Here is a 21,544-nt window from a genome sequence, read left to right as displayed (position 1 = left end):
CTTTCAACATTAAATTTTGTTATTGAAACGCTTATTATTGCTCATAAAAATTTTATACTGAGAGTGTGTGCATCCAGGGAGGATTGAATGATGAAGTCATTTGCCATAAGAATTTATAAAAACTAAGTAATCTACAAAATTTCAATGTTAACATTCTTTTATTGTAAGCTCATATTTTATTGTAAAAATTTAAAATTACGTTTCATTGTAAGTACTTTCATATTAAAATTAAAGAAAATTCCACATAATTGAAAATACAATAAAACTATATTTTAAGTGATCTACCTTTAAAAATTGGCACATTGTACCAAAGCTATGCTATCATTAATAACACTCAAAATATATAATAGGCCTCTACATATTCCAATTAAAAATAGAAGTCCTTAAAATATTTGAGTATTTATAGTCTATAAAGATTTTCAGGGACATTTTTATTAATTTGACACAGATACGCCTTCATTTCTAATGTTACAAACCTGAATCATTTTAAATGCAATTAAAAGTGGTTATGAAAGAGTGTGGACTTCCTTGTGAAGTAGGAAATCACTCTTGTGATTAACATGCAAACGAGCTCATGCTGGCAGAATAGATTGGGGTTTTAAAACCCCAATTACTTTTGTATGATTATCTATTTACCAGTACACAGTCTATTTTCATTTTTCATCTAATACAAAATCGGCTTGCTTACATTTTTAGCACAGCAATTAATATTTACAATAGTTATGACATCAAGCACTGCTGAGAACTCCAAGTAAACCATTTACCCCAGTCTTTATTCTTCATATATGATTAATATCCTTTTATAATTTAATACCGTGAGGTTATCTTTATGCAAAAATAAAAATAAGAACCACTCTCCTCTTTGTTTTAAATTTAGTTATAATACATCTTATTTTTAGAATATTAGTAAGATGACTATTATAGCATAAAAATCCAAAATTTTAAGTCTTATTAGAATATGTAAAAATAGTTGAATCACTCATAGTAAGAAAAATAAATATATATTGAGAACAATAAAACGTGTCCCATGAATCTTTTCTTTTAAAAAGTAATAACAGACAATTCTAAACTTTCACTGACACACTTTGATTTCATACCTGCTATGTATTGCACACATACACATTTTTCCAGACTTCTAAAGAAAATTATAATGCATTAATGACAGGAACCATGGTAATGGAAAAAAGGTCACCCTCTCTTGAACACCTTCTGTTTTAAACCATTATATATAAAGACATTCGAGAAAGCAAAGAATTAAAAGCCAGCCTTTGTGCAACCCATTACTGAAATATTATAGAATAATCTATATCAAATGTAGAGGAGCAGCAGATTCTTTTGGATCTAAATTAACTGCAGCCATAGAAACGCTTTTATGCTTATTATGTATCTGCATGTTGATTCAATTATTAAAAGAACACCTGACAGCATCAGACTTATTTAATTGAATTAATTAAACTGGATGAATAATCACTGAATTCCTTTTGTGTGAAATTTGTCCTGAAAAGTAACACTGGCATTTGGAAATTGCAAGTAATTTGCATGGTGAAATACAGTGAACATGGAAATTTCCTATTTCAGTATTCTGGGTTTTTTTCTCCTCTCTTCTAAGACAAATGAACAGATTATTGTAGTGTATATTTTCTCTTCTACAGTACAGATTTATGAATACTTTTTGTTACTATACCATTAGGCAATGTTTCAACAATTTCCTCAATATCATTATTTAAATTTTTCTCTTATGTGAAAAGTATTATGCAAACTGTCACTTTCCCAAAGGAGGTGATATGACACCAATGTATTCTTGAAACTAGAGTGCAAGAAATCCTTATTTCAAGATGGATTTCTAGGAAAATGTATTTATTTATTGTCTTTACAGTAAGATGTAACTATTTGTTTAAAGACAGACTTGAAAAATGATTGCATAGAATAATATATCAGAATAGTTAGTTCTACTTTACACATTTCTTTTTGTAGGAGGAATTTATCTCCACTGTGATTAAAGGTTTAAGGTTTATGCCTAGTATATACCTTTAAGATTTTAGGGATGTCGTTAAGATAAATATTTGGAATTGGTTTACCTCCATGATTATTTTTCATATTTATTTTTAAAAGAATACAGTAAGAAAACTTCATATGTATGTTTTCCCCCCAAGACAAGTTCACAGATAAATTAAAAGGAAAATTGTGCAAGGTATTTTTTCCTGTCATACTAAAACAAATATAAACTGATCACATTTAAAAATATTCTTACAGCACTCACTTGCTGCACTTCCAAATTCTGGCCATTGGGTTCTTTAACATCACTAGAGGGGCATCATTTCAAGTCCATAGAGCTTTGTATCTTTTTTACCACACTCATGCCACTGGGAAGATGTATCTATATCCACTATTATTAATTCATTATTATAGATAAAATTTGGTGAAATCCTGATGCTTGGTTCATCTTTAAACATCCACATCTACATAGTACTTCACTATATATCACATCACATTTTGATCATTTTTTTTGTTAGGAATAGAAAATTATTGTACTCTCATTCCTGAGATGATAATCACTCCACACCATTTTTTCATGCCTATTATATAGGAAAGACTGTTTACCACAATAAATAATGGTAGTTGAAATCACACACCATTTAACATTTACATTTCTCAGATTACTGAACCCTTTAAATATTCAGGTTGGCCACATTTAAATTTTGTTCACTTTAAAATTGTGCTTGATCCCTTCAACCACTGATCCATGTACTTTTCAATATTATTTATACACTTTCTTTGCATTCTTCAGAAATAATTCCATGCAAATGGTCATATTTGCCACAGATAAATCTCATGTATGATACAGCGTTATTTTTCCCAATTAAAACTGAGATATAACATAAAATATTCTATTTTAAAAAATAGTTTGTAAAGCAACTCAAGTAATTAATGAAGCTGTTTTCCGTGTTACTAAAATTGCTAATATCTAGATAAATTGTTTCTTTGTGATCTAAATTACAGACATTATAGAAATGCAAGCTTTTACAAAACATTTTGTGAAAAATCTATGAATTCACTTTAGTACCCATATTAATAACCATAGTGGTTAGATTTTTATTTTACATAAATTATACAAAATACACTGGCATTATATCCCATTCTTAATACCAGTTTATTATAGCTTTATTTCATAATATTGGATGTGGAAATGGAAACAGTGCCATCATGTGATACTTTTCAGGGTACTTCACTTCTTATATTCTCAACGTCTGAGCATATAGCTACTATACAAATAAAGGAGTTCACAGGAAAGCAGAGAATGGCAGTATAACTCATCACCCAGTATTGTGCAACCATATCTAGTGCTCATGCTTTTGTGTAAAATATTAGGAACACCTTTAAAATCTTGCAAGATAAACAAGTATGAAGTCATACTTGGATTTCTATATATATTATATATATTTCTCTATATATAATATATATATTATATATATTTCTATATATATTATATATAATATATATTATATATAAAAATATATATTATATATATTTCTATATATATACTATATATAATATATATTCTATATATATAAAAATATATATATTATATATATTTCTATATATATAAAATATATATATATATACACACACACACAGAGATATCCTTTATTTAAAAATCTGTAAGTTGTCCATTCTAGCTCACAAAACCTGATTCTCGTTTATGATCATTTTCGATCTTTAAAATTAAAGGTATCACTTCATAAATGAAGTAAATTCATTATCTTAATTGACAAAAATCAGTTTGTTTGGAAGAAAAACTCATTTGGAATGTAAATATCAACTCCAACCCGGTAAAACATTTGTCTAAAATTTGAACCCGGTTTCTCTATGGGTTTGTTTTTCTTCTTCTTTTTTTTTAATCTCCAGTGAAGGGACACTGATTTTTTTCCACTAACTTGAGAACTCTGTACCACAAACTAAATACTAGATTTGTCAGGAGTTACTTTACTTCTTTAAATTTCAGCATCATCTTTGGAAACTATGTTAAATTTAAAAAGCCATAATAATAATGCTTAAATATGAAAACTTACACTATAAATGATCCCTGCTTTATCATTCTCTCTAGGGTCATTAAATTAACAGATTTTTTTTTTTTTTTAGCTGAGAAGTTTGAATTTGGGAGCTACTTCCTTACTTCCTAGATTTATTCTAAACAAATGCGAAATTACACTTTAAGGACAGGTGTGTATCTTTCAGACTTAAGCACTAATGGACACAGTTTTAACCCAGGAATAGAGCATGCAATGAATGAATTACCATTTATTACTTTCAATGACTCACAGTTGATCTACCACACATTTCTTTTCTATTGAATGTATAATCCAAGGTATTTCAATTTAAAATTTTACCAGAAAGTGAGAAAACTAAAGAAGCATCTGAAACTACAATGCAAGATTTAAAAATATTGACTCTTAAAAAAGTATTTCTTAAATAACTATCCTAAATCAAATAATTTTGCATTTCCTTTGTGATATCCTGCAGTACAACACTCTAAATTTCATGCAAAATTGATTTACTGTAAGTAAGGAGAAGAAGCTACAGAGAACTTTCTTCTGCACCAAGTATAAATGTAGCTTTTTTTCTTTTTTTTTTTTTTAATTGAGATGGAGTCTCACTCGGTCACCCAAGCTGGAGGGCAGTGGTGCAATCTTGGCTCAATGCACCTTCTGCCTACTGGGTTCAAGCAATTCTCCTGCCTCAGCCTCATGAATAGCTGGGACTACAGACATGTGGCCACCACACCCAGCTAATTTTTGTATGTTTACTAGAGACAGGGTTTCACCATGTTGGCCAGGCTGGTCTAGAACTCCTAGCCTCAAATGATCTGCCCACCTTAGCCTTCCAATGTGCTACACTCTAGGCGTGTGCCACCATGACTGACTCATTTTTGTATTTTTAGTAGAGATGGGGTTTCACCATTTTAGCCAGGCTGGTCTCGAACTCCTGGTCTCAAATGATCTGCCCGCCTCGGCCTTCCGATGTGCTGGGATTACAGGCGTGAGCCACCCATGCTTGGCCTCATAAATGTGGCTGCTTAGTTTTTTGAATGGTGAAAATAACCTCTAATCACAGAAGCCTGAGGAGAACTTAATTACAGTCACTGAAAAAAATTAAGTGAGGAAAACCTAGCAGTAGCAAAGAAGTAAAAGTAGATGTGATTTATTAAGCTTTTTGGTTCTAAAAATTCCTCCTTCTCCAAACTAAACGAAATGGAAGTTACCAACTGGTTAACAATTCTTCAAATGAATAATCTTTTCTCTTCCAGGGAAAGGGAGGGCTTTGGAATTACCCTAAAATATTTGTCATTATTACTATTATTCTTTCCCCAAATAATATGAGGCATGGAGTCACTGGCAGTTTATTTTTTGTAATTTAGAAATATTATTATTCCTCTGAGAATTATCTATTTTCTCCCCACCAAATACTGGCTTGCAGATTGTTTTGTCTTGTGGTAGAAAGGAACCTGCAGTATCCTAACATTTTTTTCTTCATGAAATATATCTTCCATACGTTCTTCAGTTCTTCCAACCTGCACTGATCCTGATCTTTTAATAGTTCTTTCAGAGAAGTAAGGGACAGAAAACTTTTGATGTTTTCAATAATGTAGCATGTTTTTCCTCCTAGGATAAGATTTATCATTGACATTTCTACATTTTCCGTGGTGGAAGCAGAGCCAGCATCACCAACTCTTTTAAACTTATTCCTGATTGATGTTTAACGAATCCCAGAACTCTAGAAGACAGCATCGACAGAACAATGAATGGGGGCAACAAATTTCTCATCCCAAACCACCCTTATTTTTAACCCTATATTTGAGACTTAATTTTTCCTTCTTCTACAATAGCAGTATTTGTAGTCAGGAGAAGGAAAATAAAAAAAGAGATGCTCAGAAAAGAAATAAAATACAGTATGTGAAAAATGCTTATTTGTGAAACAGTAAATTCTAGTCACCCTTCAATATGCTCAGACATTCCGATAGCTGAAAAATTAAAAATCAAGATATAATGTATATATTACAGTTTTGTCTTTAAACAGTAAGAGCAATCCCTCCAACTGAAAAATAAGAGATAGAACCCTCCTCATGCAGCAACAATGCATTACTGATTGTCCAAATCACCATGGTTTGTTACACAATTATAAACCCATTTCATGAAAGAAGAAAACAACTGAATTATGCTTAGCTCAAGTGAGACATTTTACTCTTTCAGAAAGTAAAAATAAATAACTTTTTCAACTAAATTATTTAAATAACAATAAAAGCCGAATGTGTCCATATTTAGTTCACTAAACAACTTTTACTGCCATCATTGGCAACAGTCTCGAAACATTACCCCCTACTCATGCACGTGCGCGCACACACACACACACACACACACGTTCATATGCCCACACACAGAGGTACAGACAGCAAACAAATTGATGGGGTTCACTTGGACTAATCATAGTATGTTAGTAATTTAGTAAGTGGGTATGCTTTTTCGTTAATTAATACAGAGTTGTCATTTGTTGCACATCTGATATGCAACTATTGAAAATGTCAGAAGCCCAGGTTCAGTGGCTCACACCTGTAATCCTAGCATTTTGGGAGGCTGAAGTGGGTGGATCATGCGAGGTCAGGAGTTTGAGACCATCCTGGCGAACATGGTAAAAACCCCATCTCTAGTAGAAATACGAAAATTAGCCAGGTATGATGGTGCATGCCTGTAATGCAAGAAAATCACTTGAACCCGGGAGGCAGAAGCTGCAGTAAGCCAAGATCGGGCCACTGCACTCCAGCCTGGGCGACAGAGCGAGACTCTGTCTCTAAAAACAAAAGGAAAAAAAAAAGAAAATGTCAGAAAAAGACTTCATGCACTTATTCTAGTTAAGATATGAAAGTAATGTTATTCCTTGGAGAAAATTAACAAAGACTTCCTAGCCTGAGAAGAAGGTGACACGTTTTCCTCCATAGCCAATCCAATGGCCAGTTCACATATTTCTGGGCACACTAGCCAAGAATATTAAATTTTATACATTAAGCTTCATCTTAGTGCTTAATCTTAGCTATTATTGCTAACACAATCTTAATGTCTTCTAAGGTTATATATTGATATCAAAAGAATTCCTTTACATTTGATCACTATGATATCTTTTCCTATTTTAACCATTATTCCTATCACATTAATCTGAGACTTTTGTCCAATAAAGAAATTTTAAAATTCTTTATAACAGGACTTTATTACAGGCTCAGGTAGTGTATTTTGTATTAATTATAAAACTAAATTGTAATTCAAATGAACATGCTTACAGTTTACAAAGAGTTTTATTCTTTAGATTTGTCTTATTTATCAAAAAGTATTTTATAAGGTTGTTTTGCTCAGATTTGTACTCCAATTATTTAAATAACAATGGATGAGAATTTAATAAAGATATAATAAAGAAACTTCATCATAGACTTTACTTAGTGCCAAAGACAAAGACTTCATAAGAATAACGGATGCAAAGACAGGTCTCCTTCAACTACAAATTAGAATAGATATTTGTAAATTTTTTGTTAGATTTAGGTAATTCATATTTCATAGCTACAGAAGGAGTCTGGATTTGAAGGAAGGGATTCCCAGTTGTTGTTATAAACAGTACTACACCTTTGCCTCTACAGCTATCTCAGCTTATTATTTTTGTGGAGTGTGGCATGGAAACTGTCAACAGATATTATTGTCAGATTTATTGTTTTTTTCCTTATATAAAAGCATATACCTTTATTGAGACTAAATAACTAATATGAATGACTTTCTTCAAAGCTAATTAGGGGACTTCTGATAGTTTGTCCTCTTCTTACAAGTTACTTTATGTTTATGATTCATATAAGTTTCTCCAGAGTTGCAAAACATTTCCTTCTACTATTCTGGCAAGACATCATGCAACAATACTCATACAAATAGATGTATATTCACATTATATATATTATGTATATATAAAAATTATGTGTGTGTGTGTATATATATAGTGTATATATATATATAGTGTATATATATATATATATATAATTTTTTTTTTTTTTTTAGAGACAAGGTCTCCCTATGTTGCCCAAGCTGGTCTTGAACTCCTGAGCTCAAGGGATCCTCCTGTTTTGGCCACCCAAAGTGCTAGGATTACAAGCGTGAGCCACCGTACCCAGCCTCACATAATATTTCTCCTTCAGTTATGAACTTTATCTTTGCCATATTTCATATATGCCTCATAATTCAGAAATTAAACTTTTTAATAATAGAATGCAAGTTGCTAAGCAAAGAAGTAGATGCACAAATAGCCATTCTATATTAAACCTTAAATCTAATAATATTTTAAAATAAGTAAATGAAAGCATAAACAGCACGACATAGGGATCATGTTGATTAAAACCTTATTAGAGGAAAAAAAATCCACAGACTTGAATCAAGGGCAACAAGAATTACTTATTGTGATGAACAATTAAATCGATCTAAATTAGGTAAACTGAAAATGATAAACAGTTATCATATGTAACTATAACAACTGAAAGAAAAACTGAAGTAATTGGTTGTCTGCAGTGGCTTACACCTGTAATCCCAGCACTTTGGGAGGCCGAGGTGGGCGGATCTCGAGGTCAGGAGTTTGACACCAGCCTGGCCAATATGGTGAAACCCCTTCTCTACTAAAAATACAAAAATTAGCCAGGTATGGTGGCACACGCCTGTAATCCCAGCTACTTGGGAAGCTGAGGCAGGAGAACTGCTTGAGCACGGGAGGCGGAGGTTGCAGTGAGCTGATATTGTGCCACTGCCCTCCAGCCTGGGTGACAGAGCAAGACTCCAACTTGTAAAATAAATAAATAAATAAATAAATAAATAAAACTTACATAGTGAGAAATGCCATGGTATCACTATTATATGTTCATGTTAAGGTAAAAGCCTATGCTTATCAAATATGTTTCTCAGATAACACAATTTCCTTTTTTTTTCTTTCTTTTTTTTTTTTTTTGAGACAGAGTTTCACTCTTGTCGCCCAGGCTAAGTGCAATGGCACGATCTCGGCTCACCGCAACCTCTGCCTCCTGGGTTCAAGAGATTCTCTTGTCTCAGCCTCCTGGGTAGTTGAGATTACAGGCACCCGCCACTATGCCCAGCTAATTTTTTCTATTTTTAGTAGAGACCAGGTTTCACCATGTTGGCCAGGCTGGTCTTGAACTCCTGACCTCAGGTGATCCGCCTGCCTCAGCTTCCCAAAGTGCTGGGATTACAGGCGTGAGCCACCGTGCCCGGCCAGATAACATAATTTTTTGGCCTAACCAAAATAATGCTTTTATTTATTCACCATCATGGGGAATTAAGTGCTACACATTATTTATTTTTCAAAATAACTAAAGGCAAACAGCATTCAATCAATATTCGATCCATTTTTTAAGTAGACCAAAAATAAACGTCTTTGTTCAGTAGGATTTTTAAATCAAATTGAAGTCTGTGATTTCAAAATAGTTTATTGCTGTAGAGTTCCTTCCCCATCTCAAGGTGTACACAAAAAAAGATAACTTGGTCTCTTCCCTTCTATTTCATGGTCATCAGCATAATGTACTAAGAGTGACTGCACATTCACTGAATGAATCCAGAGTGTATATCATGGTTAGTATGTGAATTATTTCAAGGGATTCTAAAAATGCTATTTTCTTCTATATGAGGCTATTCCTTTTGATACCCTATCAAAAATATGGACTTCAATGGGCAGTGGCCTAGGAAGTCAGGTAAACAAGGAGCAGTAACAGGGAAAGGGCATGTATTTCAGTATAAAGGTAATAGAATGTAAGACATGAATTAGAGACTCTTTATATTTTTGTTTGCTTGCTTACTTCTGAGTCCATAGCTTTATTCTAATTAGTTGAAGTGTCTTAAATTTTAATATCCATTATAAGGATTATTATTGTTACTGCATGTCCATCTAAGTCAGAATATTATGAAAAGAAAAGGCTGAGGCCGGGCGTGGTGGCTCACGCCTGTAATCCCAGCACTCTGGGAGGCCTAGGCAGGCGGATCACGAGGTCAGGAGAAAAAGACCATCCTGGCTAACACGGTGAAACCCTGTCTCAACTAAAAATACAAAAAATTAGCCAGGTGTGGTGGTGGGCGCCTGTAGTCCCAGCTACTGGGGAGGCTGAGGCAGGAGAATGGCATGAATCCGGGAGGCAGAGCTTGCAGTGAGCCAAGATCGCACCACTGGACGCCAGCCTGGGTGACAGAGTGAGACTCCATCTCAAAAAAAAAAAAAAAAAAAAAGAAAGGGCTGAGAGCAGTGGCTCACACCTGTAATCTCAGCACTTTGGGAGGCGGGGATAGGAGGATCATTTGAGCCCAAGAGTTGAGGCTAGCCTGGGAAACAGGGCAAAACCCCATCTCTACAAGAAAAAAAAAAATTAGCCAAATATGGTGGTATGCACCTTTAGTCCCAGCTACTAGAGAGGCCGAGGTGGGGGGATTGCTGGAGCCCAGAAAGTTGAGGCTGCAATGAGCCATGATAGTGCCACTGGACTCCAAGCTGGGTGACAGAGTGAGGCTCTATCAAAACATAAAATAGAAAAGAAAAGAAAAGAAAAAATAAGTAAATAAAAATAAATAAATAAAACTTACATAGTGAAAAATGGTATGGTATCATGAAAAGAAAAGAAAAAAGACAAGACAAAACAAAACAAAACAAAAGAAGCCAGGAGCAGTGGCTCACGCCTGTAATCCCAGCACTTTGGGAGGCTGAGGCAGGCAGATCACGAGGTCAGGAGTTCGAGACCAGCCTGGCCAATATAGTCAAACCCTGTCTCTACTGAAAATACAAAAATTAGCTGGGCATGGTGGTGCATGCCTCTAGTCCCAGCTATTCGGGAGGCTGAGGCAGGAGAATCGCTTGAACCCGGGAGGCAGAGGTTGTGGTGAGCCAAGATCACAACACTGCACTCCAGCCTGGGCAACAGAGCAAGACTCCATCTTGAAAAAAAAAAAGAAAACACAAAGTAAAATAACTGTTAAAAAATGTAGTATGACCTACATAGTATCAGGAAATATTTAATAGTGCTTTTTTGGTGTAATAACTTCAAGAGGCAAAACATTTATTAAATGGTGACTAAATTTAATAAATTAAATTTCAGTTTGATAGACCAGATAAGAATTTTAATGCTACTTCATTTGTTCATTCATTCATTCATTCATTCATTCATTCATTCATTCAAGTATTCATTCAACAAAGATCAGAATAAATGTGTTCCACCTACTGCTAAGTACCTGGCTAACAGAAGGAGAAGAAAGTACACAGGCAGTTCCTCAGGGTATGAAGACAAAAATTAGTAATCATACAAATATATAATAGCAAACTGTGATCACTGATACTAAGGGAAAGTACAAGATGCAATGAGATCAAATATCAGGTGGACTTAATCAGATCTGCAATTCGGAAGGCTTCCTAGAGGAAGTGAATTTCTGTGCTCTGAGCCAAAGGATGAAAGGTCATTAACAAAGCAGGTGTGAGGTGCAGGAGAGAGTAATCTATCCTATGTAAAGCCCTTGAGAAAGAAAATAAATGTAGGTCATTTGAAGAACGTCCAACACAGGTTAATAAAAACTACTGACTATATTATCCCTAAAATATTTTTATTCATTAAAGATATGTATCCTATTCAGTAGGAAGCTAAATTTCTTAAAAGTAAACTTTATTTGAATATTTCCTCAAGTTTTACCTGTGACTATGGTAGGTAATTAAAAACAACTACTTTGAATATTTTCTTGAGTGAAATTATTATCATGGCCATGCTCAGAGAAAAATGCATAGTCTATCAATATCTGGCAAATACTGTACAGAAGAACGCATTCAATATGCTAATCTTTACTTTGGATTTATTATTTACCAAAAGATACTAGAGAATAAATGTTTGGTTTACCCCTTGCAATGAAAGCAGAGTCCCTGTGCCCCCAAACAAGTACTAGGCATCCCATTAGGAGCCACAGATCATATCCTACAGATAAACTTTAGGGCTTTACATTCTTAATCATGTACTTTGGAGTGAATTCTGAAATGTTTTTGCAAACGATTTTCGCTCTTCCCGTTCACTTTTTCTAAACCCATTCCCATGAGTAGGTGAAATTGGGGCCCATTTATTCAGACAAGGTTCTGGTTTAGGCTCCTTAATTTATAGACTCTTCAACTTTATATTCTCCTTAGATAATCCAGCTAAGCCAGGTAAGATTTCTGAACCTTATGTTCTTGCTGAAGAGTACAAACTTTGTACTCTTTGCTATCTAATCCTTATCAAAATTCTAGTTGAAAGAAATAATATTTATGAAGGATTGCCTAAATGACATACAGAGCACCTGTTACTCAGGCCAGATAGTCTGCATTTTACATCTCAATCTAATCAGACCATGAATGAACTAATTCTAACGACAAATGCAATGTGTTAGCACCTCTTACGATTGATTTTACTGAACTTCACATTGGAGTTACCTACTTGGCACACACTGACCATAAGAAATAGCTTTGTTGTATCTATTATGGGGTTACTGCTTATACACTATATTACACAGTGTGTCTTCATGAGAACTAGACAAAATTATTGTAGGTCTAAGCATCTGGAAAAACTATGATTCCATCTAGCAGCTGCTTAAATTTTTTTATACATAGAATTCATCTTATAACTGAATATGCTGCCTCCTTTAATTTAGCTGCTAAGTAGATCAAAGATAGATGGAAGCCCATCTCAGCAACTGAACAGGTCTATACAGAAAATATTTCTGTGATCCATTCCTATCCTAGCTTTCTTATTTTACTCCATATATTTCCTCTAATTTTGATTAGATCCATTGTTCATTATAATGGCAGCAAATTGACTAAAATCTTTCTGAAATGATGGAATATACAAAATCCTATAACTCTTTAAGATAGAACAGATAAATTTAATGTTTACAGATATATATTGAGAAAATTAGATTTTCCAAAATCCAAGGATTTAAAAAAATTATCAGTCATGATTATTTGTATTTTAACTTCATATATCCTACTACGTTCTGAAATTTACCATGTGATCCAGGATAAAATTTGTCATTTTTGCTTATATTTTGTACATTTTTTAGAGAAAAAATGTTTAATCTTATTTGAAAGAAAGGGTACCAGAGAATAACATGGGAAAAAAATGAAGACTATATGGAATTTCAAATACTATTAGTCATATAAACTTACATTCTGGATAGTCTGGGTATATGGTTCAGAAGAAAAACAATCAGAGACATCTAACTTCCCCATTGTCCAGTGTTTTGATCCTCCTACATTACGTAAAACAACATCATATTAAGTTGGAAATCTTTATAGACTATTATTTGCACCAATAATACATTTTTTAAAGAATTAAATTTACCTGTACAATAGTATTGAATACCTAAAAGTTTAATGTAAGAACATAAATCTACTTGTAACATAAAGGATAAATGCTTGAGGAGATGAATACCTCATTCTCCATGATATGATTATTTCTCATTGCATGCCTGTATCAAAACATCTCATGTACTCCATAAATATTAATACATACACCTACTATGTGCCCACAAAAATTAAAAAGAACATTTATCTCCCAAAGGAACTGGATTTTTTAAAAAGAAAATAAAACATATAAATCCCTTTTTGCTCATGAATTTTATAACTTATGACAAAATAATAACTAGCACTGAAAAACAGCAAAGGGCCGATTTTTAAAAATGTAATAAATACTAAAAGGTTCCTAAGCAAATATTTTGATATAGTATAAAGGTAAAATGATGATATAATAATACCCTTTCTTTAGTGAGATTGGTTATTAAATCCCATTCATAGATAGATAACAGTTGCCAATTATTGGGAATAGGTAATATGTTGAAGACAGGCACATGTCATATGCAACTAGAGAAAAGGGAAAGAAGGGAAAACTATATCTGAGGTTAAAAAGAAAAAACCTCAATATCAGCAAGCAATAATCTAGCAAAAAGTATAGAAGAGGGAGGCCTGACAAAATGTAAACACAAATTTCCTTGAAGAAGTAAAAGTGAGAAAGTTTCAAATGTGCAACAAGACCAGATAAATAAACATAGGCTAGCTCAGAGGGAACTGTCAGTATATATCAGAGGAAAATTAAATGTAAGTTTTTAAAATGAGATTTTCTACAGAGTAGTTATCTGAAATTCTTATGGCATTTGTTTTTTAGCTAATAACATGGTATCTGTACATAAAAAAAGACTGGGATATGGTCAAAGAAGTGAACAAAAGACACACATTTGAAAGAAATATTTTTTAAAAATAAAAGCAAGACATTGTACTGGGAGAATACGAGGATTTACAATGCTGAATTTAAAGAAAAAAAGGTTCTAGTGACAGAAAATTCCAACAACAGATTCTATGTGTAAAGACTGTGATGAGGCCACAATCACAATCTCTTGCTTTAAAAGTCAAACATATGGTGACACAGAAAGAATCTTAGTTCCAAAATATTGATAGGCCTATGGATTGACAGAATCTTTAAAATAAAAAGAATAAGAGTTCCTCATCTTGAAGAATAACTCCAGCTCTAACATAGAACTTCTAGTTTGAATCTAGAAAAGTGATAAAACTTTGGTCTCTACATTTTAGTTGTAATAGCTGTGAAGCCACTTGAGACAATAAAATGCTAAAGACAAAATCTAAAAATAACAACAGTATAAGTGTTTTTAGACTGTAGTTGTTTCTGCGAGGAAAATTATAAGTACTCTGATGGTATTTCATATTGTTTAAATAAAACCAACTTACAAGAATACTCAAATGCAATTCTTTTCAAATGGCTAATCTATAGGAAAACAATTATTTCTTTTAAAAATGAGTAACTGAGTCAAATGACAAATTGGAAAGTATCTACTTTTCCAATATCGTATTTTGGGGGGGATAAATCATTGTAACTCTGACTTAGAATGATTACCTTTTCCTAGTGAGAAGTCTTTTCAGCAACTCACTCTTTTTGGATATGTATGTGTCATACATAAATCTATTAATGCATCCTCCCTGTCTCTTATATTTAAAATAATAGATATTAAATTCATTTTTCTGTACATTGTACAACGAATGGATTTCTCTTTGCATAAAACCAATGAGAAAGACAATTTCACAATGTTTAATAGTATGACAAAGGCAATGTACTGCTGTGCTGATTTTAGTCTGGGGCAGATAAAAAATCACAGTTTAACCTCCGGTAATAGGAACTATCCCATTTTGAAAATATTTGTTGTAAAATTAAAATAGATAATGGATTGTCATTGTATAAAGAGAGGCTCTGATGTGTTTATATTCACTGGGGCGTATACCCATAGATGGTAGAAAACATGTCAAAAAATCACATACATAGACATGCCTTGATATATAGAAATACCCTATGTAAACTAATGTATGCAGAAGTAAATTTGAATATAAAATATGGAACTAAGAATATTAATGAGTTAGATATAAATCTGCCAAAGAACTCATGCCTTTCAATACACACAAGTTCTCTGTGACACTGATGACAATAAAATTAATTTTGCTTAAATATAAAATCAAATGAGGAGCAGCCATACAAAACCTAAATCTCCCTCACACACAAACACACATAAATATCAAACAACAAAATACATGTATATAAACACAAAATCAATTTGGTATACAAAATGTCACAACACAACTTAATTAATTTACAGTAAACACTACATTTGACACTAACAAATGTGAATACTAGGTTTGTATGAGATAAAGTACCACATTTTTTTAGAATGTGGACTCTAGCCTTAGAAAAATCTGGTTTCAAATACATGCTTCACCAGTTAAAATGTGTAGATTTTACTTAACCTCTGTCTCAGTTTACTTGTCTGCAAAATTGAAAAAAATGTCTACTATAGTAATTGTTAAGATTTAATGGAACTATATGTGCTTTAATGCTGCGCATCTGTATATGGCAGGGGAAAATTAAATGTAAATATTTGTTTTATTTACATTAATGTTTTGTAGAGATAAAGTCTCACTATGTTGCCCAGGCTGGCCTCAAGCAGTCCTCCTGCCTTGGCCTCCCAAAGTGCAGGGATTGCAGCATAAGCCACCACACTCAGCTTAAATGTAAAATTTTTAAAATGAGCTTTCATATAAAGCAATTATCTGGCAGGGTAGGGTGGCTCATGCCTGTAATCTCAGCACTTGGGAAGGCCACGGCAGGAGGACTGCTTGAGTCTAGGAGTGTGACAGCAGCCTGAGCAATAATATAGTAAGACTCTATCACTACAAAAAAATAAAATATTAGCTGGGCATGGTGGCATGTACCTGTAATTCCAGTTACTCAGGAGACTAAGGCAGGGGGATTGCTTGAGCCCAGGAGGTCTAGGCTATAGTGAGCTATGATGGCACCCACTGCACTCCAGCCTGGGTGACACAGCCAGACCCTATCTCAAAAAAAAAAAAAAAAAAAAAAGGAATTCTCTGAAATTCTCATGGCATTTATTTTTGGCTAATAATAAAACCATCAACACAGCATAGAAAAATTGCATGAGCTTTGGAGATAGGAAGGTCTACAAATTAAGCTTGGCTTTCTCTATTTTATAGCTATGGGCAAATTCTTAGTCTAAGCTTTCTCATATACAAACGGTAAATAAAAGTATTTACTTTGAAAATGTTTTTGGAAATTTAAAATGAAATAATGCAAATCAAAAATGTACCTGGACTGGATGCTCAATAAATTTGATTCTGTTTCAAGTACATGTCATGGAGACCCTACCAGCTTGCAAAAACAACCTGAATTAAAATTATAAAATGCATAAAATTATATATTCCTGTATTATCCACTGTGCCATATACACACGTTTGCTGCAAAAGGAAGTAGAGAATAATGCCCTGGGATTATGAGATGCTGCTCTAAACAATCGTTTGTAGCAGATTTCCTGGTAAAGCAGAATGGGAACTATTTTTAATGAGACAGCTTTATTTAAAAGTTACTAGAGGCGGCCGGGCGCGGTGGCTCACGCTTGTAATCCCAGCACTTTGGGAGGCCGAGGCGGGCGGATCACGAGGTCAGGAGATCGAGACCATGGTAAAACCCCGTCTCTACTAAAAATACAAAAAAAATTAGCCGGGCGTGGTGGCGGGCGCCTGTAGTCCCAGCTACTCGGAGAGGCTGAGGCAGGAGAATGGCGTGAACCTGGGAGGCGGAGCTTGCAGTGAGCCGAGATCGCGCCACCGCACTCCAGCCTGGGTGACAGAGCGAGACTCCGTCTCAAAAAAAAAAAAAAAAAAAGTTACTAGAGGCCAGGCCAGGTGGCTCACACCTGTAATCCCAGTACTTTGGGAGGCCGAGGCAGGTCAGGAGAAAAAGACCATCCTGGCTAACACGGTGAAACCCCGCCTCTAATAAAAATACAAAAAATTAGCTGGCCGTGGTGGCGGGCGCTTGTAGTCCCAGCTACTCGAGAGGCTGAGGCAGGAGAATGGCGTGAATCCGGGAGGCGGAGCTTGCAGTGAGCCGAGATCGTGCCACTGCACTCCAGCCTGTGCGACAGAGCAAGACTCCGTCCGTCTCAAAAGAAAAAGAAGAGAAAAGGAAAAAAAAAAAACCTACAAAAATTAGCCAGGCGTGGTGGCGGGCGCCTGTAGTCCCAGCTACTTGGGAGGCGGGGGCAGGAGAATCGCTTGAACCCTGGTGGCAGAGGTTGCAGTGAGCCGAGATAGTGCCACTGCACTCCAGCCTGGGCAACAGAGCAAGATTCTGTCTCATAAATAAATAAATAAATAAATGTTACTAGATATTCATGGTTGCAGAATAGCAAGGCTCCTTGTTACCTACTCTCCTTCTAAAACTTTTTCTGAGGGAAGGGGAAGGAGGCTGTCAGAATATCCCTTTTGTCACACAAATATAGAACAAATCGTCTTTCCTTGTCTGGAAAAGTTCAAACAACGCTGAAATAATCCAAAGCAAATTATTTCCCATAGAATTTTTAATTTTATATTTAATAAAGTAAATGTTGCCTTAGGAGCACAGGAACCTCTAGAAGGTGGAAATCTTTAGCTTATTGATGAAGGTAGGGCTTGCCCTTCCTCCTTTCTTCCACAGGTCTTCTGTCTTTGGTAGTCTTCAAGTTTGCCAGGAGCTAGAAATGTTCTGTTTTCTTAGGGTGGAGTTGAGAAGGTTGTCCCTCTGCAGGGAGGGAGGGGCTGTATATTTTGTGTAAGTCTCACAAGATTGGTCAAGGTAACTTAAGAACAGAGACTGGAAGATGCAACATGCAGCTATGAAGACAGACTTGTGGAACAGTTAAGTTGAGCACTCATGAGAGACTCTGAGAATGACTCCTCAAATATTCTGAAGATACGTAAGTCCTACCTGCCACACAGGACAGAGGGACTGAATAACTAGAATGTTTTAGATCCCTGTGAATCAGTATTGAATGTGGTGCCAGAATATAAAAATAAACAAAGAAGTTACAATATAGTGACATGGGAGCAGGGAAATATAAAAAACAAACAAACACATAATTAAGTAACTTGAACAATGAGTAGTTCTATGGTAGAGGTATAATACATAAAATGCCTTAAGAACACAGAGGTGGTAGGGCTGAATTATACCTGAAGACTTCAAACAAGAGTTGACTTTTTAAAGTAGGGTTTTGAAAGTTGAAGTGATAAAGAGAAAACTGAGGCAAGAGGCCAGTTCTTCTGGGTATCAAAAATAAATACATATTCTTGGACTGGCATGATGTATTCAGGAAGTGATGGGTGGTCCAGTGCAAGCAGCATACAGCCAACAAATCAGAGGTGACCTAACTGAAAATAAAGGAAGCAGAGTGCTGGGAAATGGTGGCTTTAAAAAGCATATATTATGAGTATATATGGGAATGATCCCACCTCATTCTTCTACTGAACAGGAAGAAACAGGATGCTTTATCTAGAATTCCAGTATGACTCCAACAGGATGCTTTATCTAGAATTCCAGTATGACTCCAAATCTGAAATCTGCATCAGTGATGGAAACAATGAGTAGATTTCCCAGGGACCTGAATATTAAAGATTTCACTTTTATACTCTGCCATGTAGTAAGTTAGCAAATAAATAATTACAAAAACAGAATTTAAAATGTACAAATTAGACTCATCTACATGACAATACCCAATTATAAATCCAAATAAACTAGCTGCCAGCAACCAAAATAACAAATGTCCAGATTTTTATTTATTGATTTTCCTATTAAAATGACCACATATTTTGGTAGTTCATATGGTTTGGCTCTGTGTCCCCATCCAGATCTCATTGTGTAGCTCCCATAATTGCCATGTGTTGTGGGAGGGATCCAGCGGGAAGTGACTGATTCATGGGGATGGGTCTTTCCCATGTTGTTCTTGTGATAGGGAATGGGTCTCAATAGAGCTACTGGTTTTAAAAACAAGAGGTTCTCTGCACACGCTCTCTCTTTGCCTGCTGCCATCCTCATACAATGTGAATTGCTCCTCCTTGCCTTCTGCCATGATTGTGAGGCCACCCCAGCCATGTGGAACTGTAAGTCCAATAAACCTCTTTCTTTTGTAAATTGCCCTGGCTCAAATATGCTTTCTGTGAAAATGGAAAAATACTGTAATACAAAGAGAGTCATCATGCTAAGTAGAAGACATACTGTAGCGAAGAAGTACAAAGAATTCTTCATCTGAATATCTAAATTGGAACTTGAAGAATGGGTAGGATTTAAATGGGTCTAGATCCAGGAGAAGCATTTCCAGAGGAGAAAATAAAAACAAAACCCTAACTAAAGCCTCCGCATCACTCCCCAAACAGTCCACATTTCAGTGAGTGAAGAAAATTATTAAAATTAGAACAGTAAATTGGAAAATGAGAAAAATTAGAAATTTTTCTAATGAGAAATGAGAAAAATCTAATGAAAAATTAGATTAGGATGAGAGTGATTAGTTGATGTGGTACAGAATTGCAAATTTAATTAGGATTGTCAGGGCTGTCCTTATGGCGAAAGTGACAAGCAAAAACTTCAAGGAGCTGATGGGAGTTAGCCATACAAATAAATGGAGGAAGAGCAACCCAGACAGAGGGAACAGCTGCTGCAAAGGCCCTGAGGTGGGAGCATACTTAGTGTGGTTAGTGTGTTTAACAAACAGCAAGAAGGCTACTGTGGCAAGACCAGAATGAAGGAGAGGGAGGGTAATAAGATCTGAAATTAGATTGTATACTGTCTTGTAGATCATCTTAAGGATTTTTTATTTTATTTTTAGGAAATGGCAGTAGATCCTGAAGCAAAGGGAGGGAGGGGATGGAGGGTTTTAAATGATGACGTGACATGATCTGAATTTTAAAAGAATCTCTTTAACTACTGTGCTGAACAAAAACAGACTGCAGGAGATCAATTGTAGACTTAGACTAACTAGAAGCTATGGCAAAATTCTAGGCAGGAGGTGATGGTGGCTTGCATTAAGGTGGCAGATGTGGAGATAGTATGAAGGAACTAAATTGTGTTTATATTTTAGTGGAGCTTCCATTAATTAGTTGATCATAAGACATTAACTAAACATTTATTATGTGCAAAGCACTGCACGGTTTAAATATTATCCTGTAATTTTAGACTTCCACTGTGTCACTTACCATCCCTACTCTCTCAAATCCACTCATCAAAATAAAGCATCTCTAAGTTATTGGTTTCGATCTATTGCTTACATTCAAACATATCCACTGTTATACCAAGATAAGGTGTGTTATAGCTCTAATGACTGTCTCTCAACAGGTGATACATTGGGACAACTGCAAGAATTGGGAAAATCACAGAAATCTCACTAGGTACCCAGAATTCCTGGGAAAGATGGAGGACCAGGGGACGTGGGTGGAGGGAGTAACAAAACAACTAAAATTTTATTTAGAAGTAATCAGAAACAAATAGCTGAAAATCCTACTTTCACTTCCCCAGGAAAAGTTAAACCACACTTTAAGCAGACACTGCAAGTCCTTGACCTAATATTGAAACTTAGACTGGAGCAGGTGATTCTGGCTAAGTTTTCGTATGGACCCAGAAGGTGCCCTGAAGTAGGATTAAGTACCTCAATCACTTGTTAATAAGAAAATCTTGTTTATATCATTCACAAGGCAATTCACTTCTTTAGAGGAGAAAGAATTAAAAAAAAAGTATTAGAAAATTTTTTATAAAAGAGATTTTGGGTATCATGGGCTTATGTCCTAAAGACTCTATAATAGTTTCTAACTTTCTGACCTCATCTCCTAAAATCCTGGCCCTCTCTGAGCAACGCTTTAAACATGCAACTCTCCTAGGCTTTTGCATTTGCAGTTTCCTCTCTTGGGAATGCTCTTCTCTCATATCTACAGGGCTCACTCCTTTGTCTCCTTCAGGTCCCTACTATAAAGCCACCATGAGAGTTAGGTCTTCCTCACCCACTTTATGTAAAAAAGTTCCATCAATGTCAGTCTGTATTTTTCTCTTGCTTTTTCTTTATGGTGCGTATCATCACTTAGCATATTATTC

At 34.9% G+C, this 21,544-nt stretch overlaps 1 protein-coding gene and 1 long non-coding RNA gene across 2 annotated transcripts in view; one reads left to right on the top strand and one right to left on the bottom strand.

Moving 5' to 3' along the window:
* LOC129484911 (uncharacterized) overlaps positions 1-5,839 on the top strand; it is a 53,868-nt gene extending 48,029 nt beyond the window's left edge. Inside the window, exons 3-4 of the long non-coding RNA XR_008658562.2 lie at positions 4,141-4,221; positions 5,665-5,839. This is a non-coding gene — a long non-coding RNA (uncharacterized lncRNA). The remainder of the gene's footprint in view (positions 1-4,140; positions 4,222-5,664) is intronic.
* Positions 1-21,544, bottom strand: part of FOXP2 (forkhead box P2) — a 605,419-nt gene that overhangs the window by 355,455 nt on the left and 228,420 nt on the right. The gene's annotated exons all lie outside the window — the stretch shown is intronic.

The sequence above is a fragment of the Symphalangus syndactylus genome, chromosome 6 (genome assembly GCF_028878055.3).
Source record: "Symphalangus syndactylus isolate Jambi chromosome 6, NHGRI_mSymSyn1-v2.1_pri, whole genome shotgun sequence".
Classification (NCBI taxonomy): domain Eukaryota; kingdom Metazoa; phylum Chordata; class Mammalia; order Primates; family Hylobatidae; genus Symphalangus; species Symphalangus syndactylus.
The sequence above is the reverse complement of the archived record's forward strand: the minus strand, read 5'-3'. Positions and strand labels throughout refer to the sequence as shown.